Genomic DNA, 14,446 nt, shown 5'->3' with positions numbered 1-14,446 from the left:
CTGCTGCCCAAACCCTAACAACAGATACATCAGACTATTCATGGGGGGCTCACATGGCAGGGCAGTGCATTCAGGGCAAGTGGAACCCAAAGCAAATGCACCTGTATATCAAAAAGAAATGTTAGCTGTGCAGAATGCTCTGACAGCCTTCAAAGGCTTTATTCTTCCAGGACAACTACTGATAAAGACAGACAATACCACAGTTATGTGGTACATAAACAAGCAGGGGGGAACCCATTCCTACCCACTCTGCAGATTAGCCATGGCTCTGTGGAACACAGTCTTGAGCAGCCAAGTGCACCTGCAAGCTCAATTCTTGCCAGGCAAACTAAATTCACTGGCAGACAATGAGCAGAAATCTCTTGGACCCACACAAGTGGAAACTGGAACCCAAAATATTCAAGCTTTTGAGGCACAGGTGGGGGACACCAGAGGTGGACCTTTTTGCTTCCCCTCAGAACTATCAATTGAGCAAATATTGCACCAGAACCCCCACAGCCAAGCTTGGAAAGTAGATGCCCTGCCCTTCATCTGGGAAAACCTCACACTCTATGCCTTTCTCCCTCTGCCCCTCCTCTCGAAGGTTCTACTAAAGATCAAACAGGACAAGCCAAGAACTATCCTGATTGCACCAGACTGGCCATGCCAGCACTGGTACCCTCTTTTGCACAGCCTGACAGTGCTGCCACCATGGCACCTGCCTCAGACTCCTTCCCTGCTGTCCCAGCAGGCAGGCCAGATTCTGCACCCTCAGCTACAGACCCTGAACCTAGCAGCACTGAATTCTTCTCCAGCAACTCTCAGTAAGCAGGTGCTAGATGTCATTCTTGAGGCAAGGAGGCCTAGTACGAGAAAATCCTATTCGGAAAAGTGGAAAAGATACTGCTGCTGGAGCCAGTCTCAAGGAATGGACACAACTGTGCCCAACTTACCTCGTATACTAGATTACTTAGGAGAAATGCACCACAAAGGCCTATCCATCTCTTCAATTAAGATCCATGCCTCTGCCATCTCAGCTAATTATAATACTGAGCCACCCTTTTTTTCTCATCCTCTGCTCAAACAGTTTCTGAGAGGAGCCAAGAATTTAAGACACTCCCCCCCCAGGAGAGCTCCCACTCCTGCCTGGGACCCTTACTTTGTACTGGAAAAGCTCACGCTTCTGCCCTTTGAACCTGCTGCCACAGCGGAGTTAAAATTCCTCTCATGGAAAACAGCTTTACTTCTAGCAATCACTTCAGCAAGAAATGTGTTTGAATTGCAGGCCCTTATGGCCATGGAACCCTTCATTATATTCCATACGGACAGGGTCTCCCTCAGGACTAATCCATCATTTATGCCCTAGGTAGAGTCTAGTGTGACTTTAAACCAGTCCATTCATTTGCCTACTTTTTTCCCTAATCCTCAGAATAAAGGGGAAAGGATCCTGCACTTCCTGGATGTGTACAGGCAGCTCAGGTTCTATCTGGGCAGGACTAAGCCTTTCAGAAAATCTGACCAGCTGCTAGTCAGCTTTGCTGTAGGGGCAGAGGGAAAGGTCATTTCAAAGCAAAACATTTCTAAATGGATAGCACAGTGAATCCATTTCTGCTACAAGCATCATGGGAAACCTATCCACAGGGGATCAGAACACATTCCACTAGGGCTACATCAACCTCTACAGCATTCCTCAGGGGAGTCCCTACCAGGGACATCCTGGCAGCTGCAACCTGGAGCTCTCTACACACTTTCACCAAGCATACCACTTACCTATATTTTCTAAATCCAGAGCTGGATTTGCCACAGCAGTCTTACAGGGCCTGATTGCCAGCCCTAATGCTTTTTAACTACCAAAGCTAAGGAAGGGTGGAGGTAATCAACCCAAATGTGATGACTGCAACAGTGAAACACGAAGAACATAGTACAGTTGTGCACACTTACCATATATGTAGATGTTCGAGTGTATTCACTGTTGCAGTCCTGGTTACACTCCTCCTTCCCCCTGACTTATCTTTACTTCTACCTATCTTTGTTGTTTGGCATTTCTTATATCATGTGTATTTGCTTTTTGCTGAGGGTGTTCCATACCATGTAATTGCTTCCTATTTTTGGGAGCACCCGACATCTAGGGCAAAAAAAATTGATGTAATGGCGTCGGCTGCATGTTTTATACCCCTGACGACCTGACGTCATGGAAGAAGCGGCAGCATCCGACACAGAAATCCCAAGACTCTGGTATTCAGGTCAACTGAGGGCTACCTGCAGGCAAGATAACCCAAATGTGATGACTGCAACAGTGAATACACTCGAACATCTACATTTATGGTAAGTGTACACAACTGTACTTTTTCCCTTCTCATTTTCATTGCTAAAGGCACTATATACACACATTGCAAACATCCGTACCTTCTTCTAGGCAAGCTCAGTTTATCAGACAAACCCCTCCCAATATCTTTAACCTTCAGTCTGTATGTATGTATGTGGGTCTACCTGAGAATTTAGAAATCCCATTTTATCGATACAACAATATTGAATCCTCACTTATGTGAAACCTTAAACCAGCAAAACTAACCACTTGGCCACCCTGGAGGCATTTCCCCTTCCCCCCATAGTGCGATCTCAGAGTTGGTATATATAGTTGGGGATGGTGGAGACAAAGCCCCCACTTTGCTGGGCTTTAATCACTTTATTTTGTGTATGTTGTCCCAGTGACCAAGTGGTTAATGTCCCGGTGAACGTTTTTGCATAAATGAAGATTCAGTATTGGCATGTCGATGAAATGGGATTCACTTATATGGGGTTTCGATATTCTGAAGTAGACCCGTGTATGTATAGATATATGTAAACTCTCAACAACGACTGGTACATGGCCTAAACCAACAGTGCTCAGTCAAACAGATAAATCCAACAAACGATCCACAAAGACCAGCACTCCACTTTTTTAAAATTCAAATGTGCATTTATTATTCTTCCACAAAAGAGAACTAGCACTGATGATGCCAATGGGCAAAACTGGTCTGTTGTTTTAATGTACCTCCTTGCCATACTGTTCTCTTTCATGGAAGAATAATAAACCCACATCTGAATTTTAAAAAAGTGGAGTGCTGGTCTTTTTGGATTGTTTGTTGAATGTGTGTGTGTGTGTGTGTGTGTGTGTGTGTGTGTGTGTGTGTGTGTGTGTGTGTGTGTGTGTATGTGTGTGTGTGTGTGTGTGTGTGTGTATATATATATATATATATATATATATATATATATATATATATATATATATATATTTGCGTTATAAAAAAGGACTCTGTCCTGTTTAAGAGAAAAAAAGACATAGATGATACAATCCCTTCTAACAACATACTATTACTTCTTTTACAAGACTATATCCTGATAGGTTCATAGGTAGTTACTAGGCTGACAGTCCAGAGGACCACTGATGAGTTTAGCTGTAATTCTCAGTTGCCCCACTGTCTGGTTATGTGACTTATCCAAGGTCACAGAGTTGGCTCATAGGTTCATAGAAGGTTACTCGGCTAGTGGCCTTAGAGCCCTTACAAGCTTAGCCATATTTATGCAAAGTTAATCCAATTGTCAGTGGTTAGGTGAGTGACACGTGCAGTAGGAAGGGTCTATGGAAGTTAGTAATGACTTCCTTTGTCCAGGAGGGAAATGGATGCAACCCCAGGAGTGAACTTGTGGTCATCCATCCAATAATCCAGGCTGCGTTTGAAGAAGGTTTGGGAGGGGCTCTGTTTCACATGAATTGGAAGCTTGTTCCAGAGAAGTGGCAGTCTCTGGGAGATGTATCTATCTCTAAAGCATGACCTGTTCATATCAGAGGCTAGGTTAACTCATTCACTCTAATGGAGCTCAGGAAGTTTGCACTGAAAATTGAGCGGAACCTAAGCCTTTTGACAGAATCAGATTATGTCCTCACATTTCAAACTAATGTTCATATCTCTGCAACTACAGCGGTTATGAAATAAGTGTAAATGGCAAACACTTAAGCACAGACTATTTTTATAGTGGTAGTATTCTTTAGGTTCAAGGTCTTAAACCAAATTTTATAAGTCACAGTAAACACAGTAACTATTACATTTGTAATATTTTGTAAACAACTTACAATATCTCAACAACCATTCAAGTTACACACATACTGTCAGCAACATTTTGTTCACCAAGCTGAGAGCTTTCATATGAGGTTAAGGAGCACAGTCTGTGTTAGTTATTGAGATATTTAGAAAAATGTGAAAATTATATCTATATAAATTAATAGCATAAAAACAACATTTAATATCTTTTTACCTGCACTAGACAAAAGTCAAATATTAATGTAGTTGAGTTTGCCATTGTGTAAGCTTTAAGATGAAATCTTTTAAAACCTTGTACATAACATGGTTTTGGAATTATTGATGTAAATTTGAGAAAACAATATTTGATGGCTAGAGGTATCAGTAGAAGTTAACTGAAGATGCACCTGGAGGCGTCACTTGCATGTAATGAGTTAACATCTCTGGAGTGACTGACCCTTATGCAGTTTGATTTATGAATGTGTACACGGCCGGCCTTAGGCATAGGCGAACTAGGCAACCGCCTAGGGCGCCGTACAGGCCAGCCTAGTAAAGGGCGCAGTTTGTCTTCATTTATTTATTTATTTTAATTAATTTACTTGTTTTATTATGCGAACGCATAATAAGAAAAGTACATTAATTAAAATGAATAAATAAACCACAGAGAGCCGGAATCATAAGGCGAGCGGTGAGTGCCCTCCCACTTTTAAACCTGTAGTGTGGCCAATCAACAACTACTTTAAAAAAAAATAAAAAAAGCTTCACTCCACCTTTCAGGAGAAATATATGCGCATCATACGCATGTACGCCAACACCACTGATGTAAAGACGTTCTGTGGTGGCGCGCGGAAATTAAACTAGCACTTCAAGATAGGGATTAATTCCGTGTGTATACATGTGGCCATTTCGTTTAAAAAGGAGGTAAGTAAATGTATTTGTGTGTGTGTCTGTGTAGTTTAAACCGGGTTACTGTATGCGAGAGAAAGTATGTGTGTATGTATGTATGTATGTATGTATGTGTATGGAATTTAAATTAGTCGTTCTGTTTGAATGAGAGAGAAAGTGCATGTGTTACTGTGTAAGAGAGTAGATGTGTGTAGGAATGGAAGGTGTGTGTCTGTGTGTTGTATGAGAGAGTACGAGTGTGTGGAATTTAAACCAGTTTAGGTTTTGTGTGAAAGAGAATGCATGTGTGTTGTTTCGTGAGACAGTAAGTGTGTTTGTGTGTGTGTGTTTATTGCTATGTGACAGAAAGCAGCTGCGTGTATGCAACATACCTCTCAACTGTCCAGATAAAATTTGTAGTTCTGTGATTTGCCACTTAAGATAATTATAAATATATATATATAGTGTTTATATTTTTCGAATACTGAAGTTTTAATGTAGGATTGATCTTAAGCAGTTTTATATTAGTGTTTTTGTAGATCAAAAAAGTCAACAAAAATGTGTTTTATTGATAACATCAAGGCAGGTCACAATAACACTGTTTATGGTACAATGTAAAGTACGAAAGTTAATCTATGGTGTCTTTTTTAAGCACTGTTTCTGACTTCATGTGAGCACAAGCTTTGGATGTGGCAGTATATGAAAGGCCTATGTGTACTGATATATTGAATAAAAATACCCTGATAACTGAATGTTATAGTTTTTTAATCTGTTTTATTGTAGGTTGAAAGTTTAAGTGAATCTCCACCAAAAGCCCCTTATTTATTTTGTTTATCATCAATGTGGTCTTTTTCAGCAAGTGGTAAGGTTAGTAAAATACAATGTTACAACCCTTAGTAAATTTAAAGAAAAAAAACTATAATTTATTTACAGTCCACATTTTGGGTCAAGGGTGTGTTTCATTGAATGGAGAACTAGTCATGCAAGGGGCAGATTAATGTTAAGCTTATTCTCTTTCCATTTGTGGTGTCAGTCTAATATTTTGCAGGCTTGTAGGAATCTTTAGTTATTCAGTTTGTTGGTAATGATACAGTACATTCTAGAAGCTGAGCTGCCGCCATGCCTGTTCTCAGAAGTCTGGTTCTGTCAAAATGTGTCTAGTTCAATAGATTAAAAGCTAATGTTTGGTTTGGCACTAGGAAGTATGCAGCCAGCCCCTTAAAGTTGTCAATTATGCGTTCCCAAAGTGGAGAGAGCATTTCTGATGTTGATGAGACGTATTGTTGGACAGAAGCAAGTGACCATGAACTTCTTAGTCATTTCCTATTGCAATATCACCAACTTACCAATTTTTTAATGTAATATAGGCAATTAAGTTTTCAAGGGTAGCAGGCACTGAATTTGTAGATAAAAACATTAATATGTAAAGTTGTTTGCCAATAGCATCCTCTTCATTAGTTACATACTTCTTTAATGTGGAATTCAGATGACGTTACTTCTTCTTAAGGTAAGTCCATAGATGGTAATGTATGTTAGAGTTAGTGTAGGGTTAGAAGTAGAGTTTTATTAAGTGTATGTTTGTGGATTTAGTTTGTTTGGGTATAGCTTTTTAAGGTAAGTGTGCGATAGTTATGGACCTTAGTGTTAGGGTGCAGGTTAAGTGCATACATGGTGGTATATGCAAGATTTAGTGTAGGGTTAGAAGAAGGTTTTACTTTAGAGTTAGAAGTAGGGTTTTGGTTAGTGTATGTATGTGGTTTATTTAGTTTGTTTGTGTAGGTAGTATGTAGCGGGCGGTGGGATGGGACAAGTATGACATTTCGAGTTTTTGAATTTCATGGTTTAGGGCATTCCATGTATTTACGGAATATTTGTCAGCATTTAGGTGTCCGGGTAAGTAAACGTTCATGTTTTTAATATAAACTCAATTGTAATGACAGAATGAGTGGCCTTTTTATTGTTGAAATTTTCTGAAATGGTAGTTATTGGTTCATACATTTTGTTTCATTGCTTATTAAAAGAATGTTTAAAACTAGAAATTTAAAACATATTCTAACAAGTGGTGCTGTATTATATAAAGAATATAAATAGGAAAGTGAATCAAAGAATAAATGCATGTATGCATGGTCCTAATAAATGTGTGCAAGGAGTCTCTTTTGAAAACTGCCCAAAGGTAAACTTAATTCTCCACCAACCAGATCCATTTCTATGAATGTGGGTTTTCATGCCGTTTTACTGAATGTGGGTTTTCATGCCGTTTCACTGAATGTGGGTTTTCATGCCGTTTCACTGAATGTGGGTTTTCATGCCGTTTCACTGAATGTGGGTTTTCATGCCGTTTCACTGAATGTGGGTTTTCATGCCGTTTCAATGAATGTGGGTTTCAAGGGCAGAGAAGTTTACTGCTCATGTTAAGTCTGTTTTCATTGTGAGACTGTTTGTTTAGCAAATGGCTATCTGTGTTTGTGCTATTTTATTTCAATATCTGTAATCATTGTAGAAGCAAATAATAGAACAGTATGCATGGTAACTGGTGAGGTAACCAAATAATGGAACATTGGAATGGCTGAGGAGGGGGCTGCTGCTGGGGATTGCTGCAGGAGGGGCTGCTCTGGGGTGGCGGTCTATTACCCTTCCTAGGACCCTATTTGACCATGATCTGGCTCTGGTATTTCACGTAGAAAATACATATGCAAAGGTAGCTGCAGTTTAACTACATTACAAGGTATCTTTCTTCTGATGTATTTAAATAATTTTAAGGAAATGACTGGAATGGCTTTCTTGGGGAATGACCCAGTCAGTGGGTGTGGCTCAAATAGGGGTATTTCATGAGTGTGGTGTGGGTGCGGCTTAAGGGGCACCACAGCACTACTTCGCCTAGGGCGCCATTTCGGCTAAGGCCGGCCCTGAATGTGTAGCATTTCCATCAGGGCAGGGTGAGAGACTGCCCTGTAAGCCAGGCACAATCACCCCTTAGAAACCTGTAGGAGACAAAAACACAGTGACAGGGCTTTCGATCTTTCCGCTTAAAACTTGTTTTGTGTACCCTGTAATTTTTTGATGAGAAATCTCTGTGGTCACTCCATTTGTTGCAGGTGTCTGGTCAAGTACATGCAAAAGGGAGCATTGTACTCAATTATTGGTCTAATGGGGGCTGAGTATAATGGAATTATAATATCCTTAAATCTAAATGTGATACCTTTACTTATAAGATGTGCCACAGAGAAGGATTTCCTTACTACTGTGGATACGTGATGGTTAAAGTTCAGATTGCTATCAACCTGAGTACCCAGATCACATAACACCAGGTCTACACTTAGGGGGTGCTGCCTGTAATGTAATTAGCAGGGATTTCAGCTTTCCCAAAGGGAATAATAATGCATTTTTTTGCATTTAACTTTAATCTGTGGCTTTGGCATCAATCATTTGTCTGCATTAACCTGCTCTGCAGTATATTAACATCAATGGGGAACTCGATGATTGTTCCCAATTAGCAATCGTCAGCGAACTTGGTCAGCCATAGATCATCCAAGTTTGCCTAGACTATTGAAAAATAAATTCTGAACAGTAAGGAGCCAAACACAGAACCCTGTGATACTCCACTAGTGAATGGTCTTTTGCTAGAGGTGAAGTTACCCACTTTGACAGTATGTGTCCTGTCTGTGAGCCAGTTTACTACCCATCTGGTAATGTAGGGGTTAATTCCCAATTGGAAGAGTTTCTCTATAATACCTGAGTGAGGGAGTGTGTCAAATTCCTTGACTAGGGCCCTCATCCAGGGCCTTGGTGACTTTCTCGAAGAAGTCAACCATGTTTAACAGGCATGATCTACCTTTACCAAATCCAAACTGGGTTGGTTCCAGAATTTGGAGATTACCTATGTCCTTGTTAATAAGGTCCATAATAACTATTTCCATTGTCTTGCAGGTGAGGCTAGTCAAACTTATGGGCCTATAATTCCCTGGTCGGTTGATGGTCCCACTTTGTGAAAAGGGATTAATGTTGCTGTCCTCCATTCCAACTGAACATAGCCAAGTTCGAAGGCTGTGGTTAATAAGGGATCCAAGTGAGTCTGCTAGGTCATGTTTTAAGTTATTTAAAAGGCAACCTGGGATGTTGTCTGGTCCCATTGATGCACTCTTTTTGGCCTTGGAGACCAACAAGATGACCTGCTGTCTTGAGCAAACAGGCTGAGGAATGGTGGTAGGCAAACCTTGGGGGATAACTGGAGGGGACAGAGGGGTGAAGTTTGCTTGAATCTGTCAACTAATAGGTTGGCTACTACCTTCAGTTGAGTATCGATGGTGCTATCAACAACCAGTTCATTGCATAGCTGGATATTCCATTTTAGCTTTCAGACATAGTTAAAGAATGCCTTGTCATTATCCTAAGCTAGGGAGGCTATTTTTCTTTATAATTAGCTTTGGAGGACTTGACAAGATCTCTAATTTGTGTGTTTAAGCTAGAGAGAGATTTCTTCCTCTGCTGAGACAGTTCCCTTTTGTTCTTAGACATTAGTTTCTTTCTCTCTCTGTTTATACTTGAGGTCCACCAGGGTGGCCTGTTTTTTCAGCAAGACCTGGTTTTAATCCAGTCAGGTACAGACAATTCTACACAACTGCTTAAGTGGTTAATACAGGGCATTGATGTACACCTCTGCATAGGAGTCCACGTTATCTGTGTTTAAGGGGGCTTTGAAACTTCTCATACCATCACTTACGTAAACTAGGAATTGCAAGGTCAACCAGTATGTAAACCAGCTCAAAGACACACCATCACCCAAAGGCACAACAAGGAAGCCAGGAGATGACAAATTAAGTGTATAAAAACTCCTGTGAGTAGCTATTAGTTTAGTTAAATGTAAAAAAAAAAACACCAACGATGTAAAAGCACAGTAAAGGAGTGTCCAGAGTGAAATGCTACCACAAACAAATTTTTAAAAGATACGAAATGCTACGACAAAAGGGACTCAAACCCTGTACCATAGGAAGTAGTTTAACAGCTCATAGCCTTAATCTTCTGCACCAGACGAACTACATATATGATGGATCACAAACATATATGTGGTATTTCACAAAAGAACTGGAGTATATTTTCAGGTTTTGATGGTTACACTGACATTATTGGCGTTAAACCTCAGGTTGTTTTTAAAAGGGGTAAAACTGTTAAACGTTTTTTGAAAGTAGCTATGATAGTACCTCAAGGAATTCTTGCAAAAGACCAGGCAATTTTAGGTGTGGTGGTTGTAAGCTATGTAAATATATTATAGAAAAAGAAAGTATAGTGGTTAACATTTTTTTTTTAATCAAAGTCCAGTTGTTTTGTAATTGTAATTACAGTGGCATTATCTAGCTTTATGCCAACAGTGTACATGTTTTTATGTTGGCAAAACCAAACCCTGCAAACCTGTAGCAAGCATCTTTTGAAAAGTAGATGGAGCAGATGCTAACCCATATGGAACCCGGCAAAACCGGAACAAGCTATCCTGAGTAATAAAGGCAGTCAAGTCACAGCTGTCTTAATGAAGCAAAAGCTGAAAGTATGCATTTTCTAAATCAATAGTAGAGAAAACTGTCGCTCCTTTCAGCAAGGATAGCATTTCATCAATGTGAGGAAGAGGAAAACTGTCCATAATGATACCTTTATTAGGTTCTCTCAAATCAATGCATAGGCAAATACCACCACAATGGGCGAGACCCAGGGAGAAGCAGCAGTTCTTTCAATAACCCCTGCTTGAAGAACACAATTGAGCTCTGCACTTACATCCTGCCAAACTGACAGAGGTAAGGGACGTAATTTTTGTCGTACTGGAGTAACAGAATCTAATACTTTAATTATGTGCATAAAGCCTTTTGCACAACCCAGGATCAGAGGAGGTAGTGAAGCTGTAGAGGGATGTATGACAGGAACCAAGTTCATGGTAGCACATGGTAAGACAGTACTGCTGTTAAAGCACAAAAGTAGACCCTTTATTAAATCCATACCCAGGAAAGCAGTTCCAGACTCCACAATGAAAGCAGATGTAGAGCATGTAACATCCATTTTGGACACAGTAACTGGTAAGCAGCCAATTACAAGAAGAGGAGCATGGGAATGAGTCACTAACTTAACTGAAGGTGGCAATAAAGGCTCCCCTTGAAAGTGTGAATCATATATACATTTAGGCAAAATGGATACTGGTTAGCCAGAATCTACAATTAGATCCTCAAGTGCAGTAGCAGTTGAAGTTTTCATTGTAGTACTGTAACGGATTCCCCAGGTGATGAATGATCACTTAAGTAAAGGATCTAAAGCTCAGGTAAGGCAACTTCCTGGACAGAGTATGTTTGCAAAGAATGACAAATACATGCAAAATGGCCAGTCCTTTGGCTGTTACATTTAACAGAAGCAGCAGGACAGTGTTTAGCTATAGGCTGTGAAACAGGCGGAGGCTTGGAAGAAGACCTGTGTCAGTAGCGACCAGCAGCAGACACAGGTTGAGTATGTAAAGTCAGTGTCTGGACTGGTCTATCACCCAAAATAAATCTTGCCTGCTCTCCCATAGCTTCAATTTGCATAGCAATCATAATAGTTTTATCCAAAGTCAAGTCAGGTTCTAAAAGTAATCATTTACATATACAATGACTAGACACACGTTCCACCAACTGATCACATTACATTTCATCCAGTTTAGTATCAAACTCATATTTAACTGCTAAGTCTTGTAATGCAGCCACATACTGAGAAATATTTATGGGCAGCCTGACCACGTTTTCTGAAAGCATGCCACTCAGCAACAACATTTCTCCATGGAGCAAAATGAGCTCATAAAGCCCTAATGGCATCCTCCATTGACACACCTTGGTTCGGAAGCATGTAAAACAGCCTCTAACCTTCTGTTCCCAGACAATGAAGGAGAAGTGCCTTTTTGCATGCTTCCAGATATCCATCTCCTGATGCACCAACAACCGGCTTGTAGTTGCCAAACATTTTCAGCCACATATCAAGCAGTTTAGCAGGTTTACCCAGGCATGGCAAAAATGGCGGAGGAAAGCAACAGCCATTGTAAACAAGCAGAAACAAATAAGTACCTCATCACCAGATTCTTAAGTTGCCAGATGATTAATATAGACAGACTCCAAGTTCAATATTAAAGATTTTAATCCGACCATTCAAAGCAACAACAGGAACAGAAAACATTAGTACAACAGGAACAGGAACATCCAGTCCTTAGCACGTCCACTAGCTGTCTCCCTCCTCCTGCCTTCCTCTATCTCCACCTAGTGGCAAAAGACCAGAACACAACACTCTAAAGACCCTTTTATCTGACAAATATGACTATGACATGGTAGGTGGTCCATATGTGAGTGAAAACCATGCAGAGACACCTAATGGAATTCTCTGTGCATGCAACTAACTCAGCTAAGACAGTGGCCATGAGAGGAAGCCTTCTTTTTCCAAGAATGATGCCTAGATACAAAATATAGATAATTTACTTCAACAAATGGTTACACAGTTGATGTCATTCCAAGGGAAACCAGTATGTGTTAGCATGGGAAATGATTCTCAACAGTCCAACTTTCTTCTCAAACAATAGCCTGCACTTCTTATACTAAGTTTTCTGCATAGTGGTTTAAAGCCTTTGCTGCCCCCATAGTGCCTTTTTTAGGCACAATCCATCAAATGGACATTCCAGGAAAGCAAAGATATCTAACCCAAAGCTGGATCCCATTAAGTTGGCTTAATCTTGAGGCTTTCCTGCATTTAGAATGCATCCATATTTATGTAATTACTCAGACTTGGTTTAAATGTAAATATAGCACTACCTCCATACCTGGATTCTGTAACTCCCATGCCTTTAGGCCTGATATCAATCGTTGCAGAATTTCCATATTTGTCACCTCCAGACAGATTCCCAGAAAGTCATAATCTGAACTCTTAGATCTCCAGATCACCCTAAACAGGAAAACAATCAGCGTATAGCTTGTTACAGCTGAGCCAAGACACCTGGGCTAAGCAACATTTCTTTGACTTAATATTGAGTATGTTAAAACAACCTGTATTGTTTCTAGCTGATTTGAGTGACTTTGCTTTTAATTAATTTACTGTTTTCTCTCTGGTGGCAAAATTATAAAATAGACAAGTGAGGGCTAGAGTTTAAAATATGTGTTGCTATTAGCTGGTGTGCTCTACTAAGCTTTTCCTGCTGTTTTCCACTATGTGCAATATACAGGTGCAGGCATCTTGACCCACACCTCTACTCATTTCTCTGTCTACTCCCAGATATTGTACAACAGTGGAACATACTAGGGCCCACAGCTGTGGAACGAGCTACTGTGTGCTCCTGGATTATCGCCTAGTCCTCCAACCAGCCTCTGTGTCTCCGATTTAAGATTCCTAAATGTACTCGGTGAACTACCTATTAACAAGTATTCTATTATACTGGGAGACTTTAACTACCCTTCAGTAAATTGAAGCACGAATGTAGGGTATGCCCTGAAGTTCCTAGACTTAAAAAAAAAATGCCTGGGGGCACACAATTAAACCCACTAAAGGACATAATATTATCCATTTGGTCCTTACAAAAATAGCCACTTTATGCAATATTCCCCTGGTATCTCCTTCCTTAGTTAAGCTGGACCATAAACTTGTGACGTTTACCTTAAAAAACTCTAAAGTTCCTGCATCAAATATCTCGTAAGTCAATGATTTCACATGTACTAACCTCATCCAGTTCTATGACAAAATTTCAAAATTCACTCATGGCAGCATCAGACCCACGGTGGTGGTGCTGTGGTAGCATTGTCGCCTCACAGTAAGACGCTGTCTGGTTCGATTCTCAGCTAGAGCGTCTTTTGCATGGAGACATGCGTGAATAGGCATACGTCTGGGCTGGTAACTCGGCACATAAAAAATCAAGTACTAATCATTAGCGGACCGGAGTTCTGCTGTGACGACCCCTAACCGGGAAAAGCCGAAAGACACAACAACAACAACTCATGGCAGCATCAATGATGACACGTCAAGTAGCTTCATTAAGGGGTTCTACACCCTTTTTGATAAATGATTAGGGTTGTAGTTCTAACCAAAGCAAAATATAATAGGAAATTCAAAAGCAAACACCGTGATGGTCCTCCAACACAAATAAACTTTACATAAAAAAAATGCTTAAATTATACAGCAGGTCCAAAAACTAGCATATCTAGGAAAGTATCAGAATTATTACTAAAAACATGAAAAATACTGTTAGGTCCACTAAAGTACCCCATGAACTTATGTTAACATCTGAAGCTAAGGACATTTATTAATCATTCTTTAGTTACTTTAGAAAACTAAGATAAAACAGCCAACATTGCCCTGCATTTATTCAATATGGTATGTCCCATTCAAACACAATAAATATTACCAATGTACTAGAACATAAATTCAGAACTAACTTTACTTCAGTCCAAAGTCCACAATTCCCTGAATCCCTTAAACCTCCTACTGTCACAAAGGAACACATACTGATGGTACTTTTTAAGTCCAAAAATGTTTCTTCA

This window comes from Protopterus annectens, chromosome 16.part0, assembly GCF_019279795.1.
Source record: "Protopterus annectens isolate FY-2018-M chromosome 16.part0, PAN1.0, whole genome shotgun sequence".
Classification (NCBI taxonomy): domain Eukaryota; kingdom Metazoa; phylum Chordata; order Ceratodontiformes; family Protopteridae; genus Protopterus; species Protopterus annectens.
Note: the sequence above shows the minus strand (reverse complement) of the source record.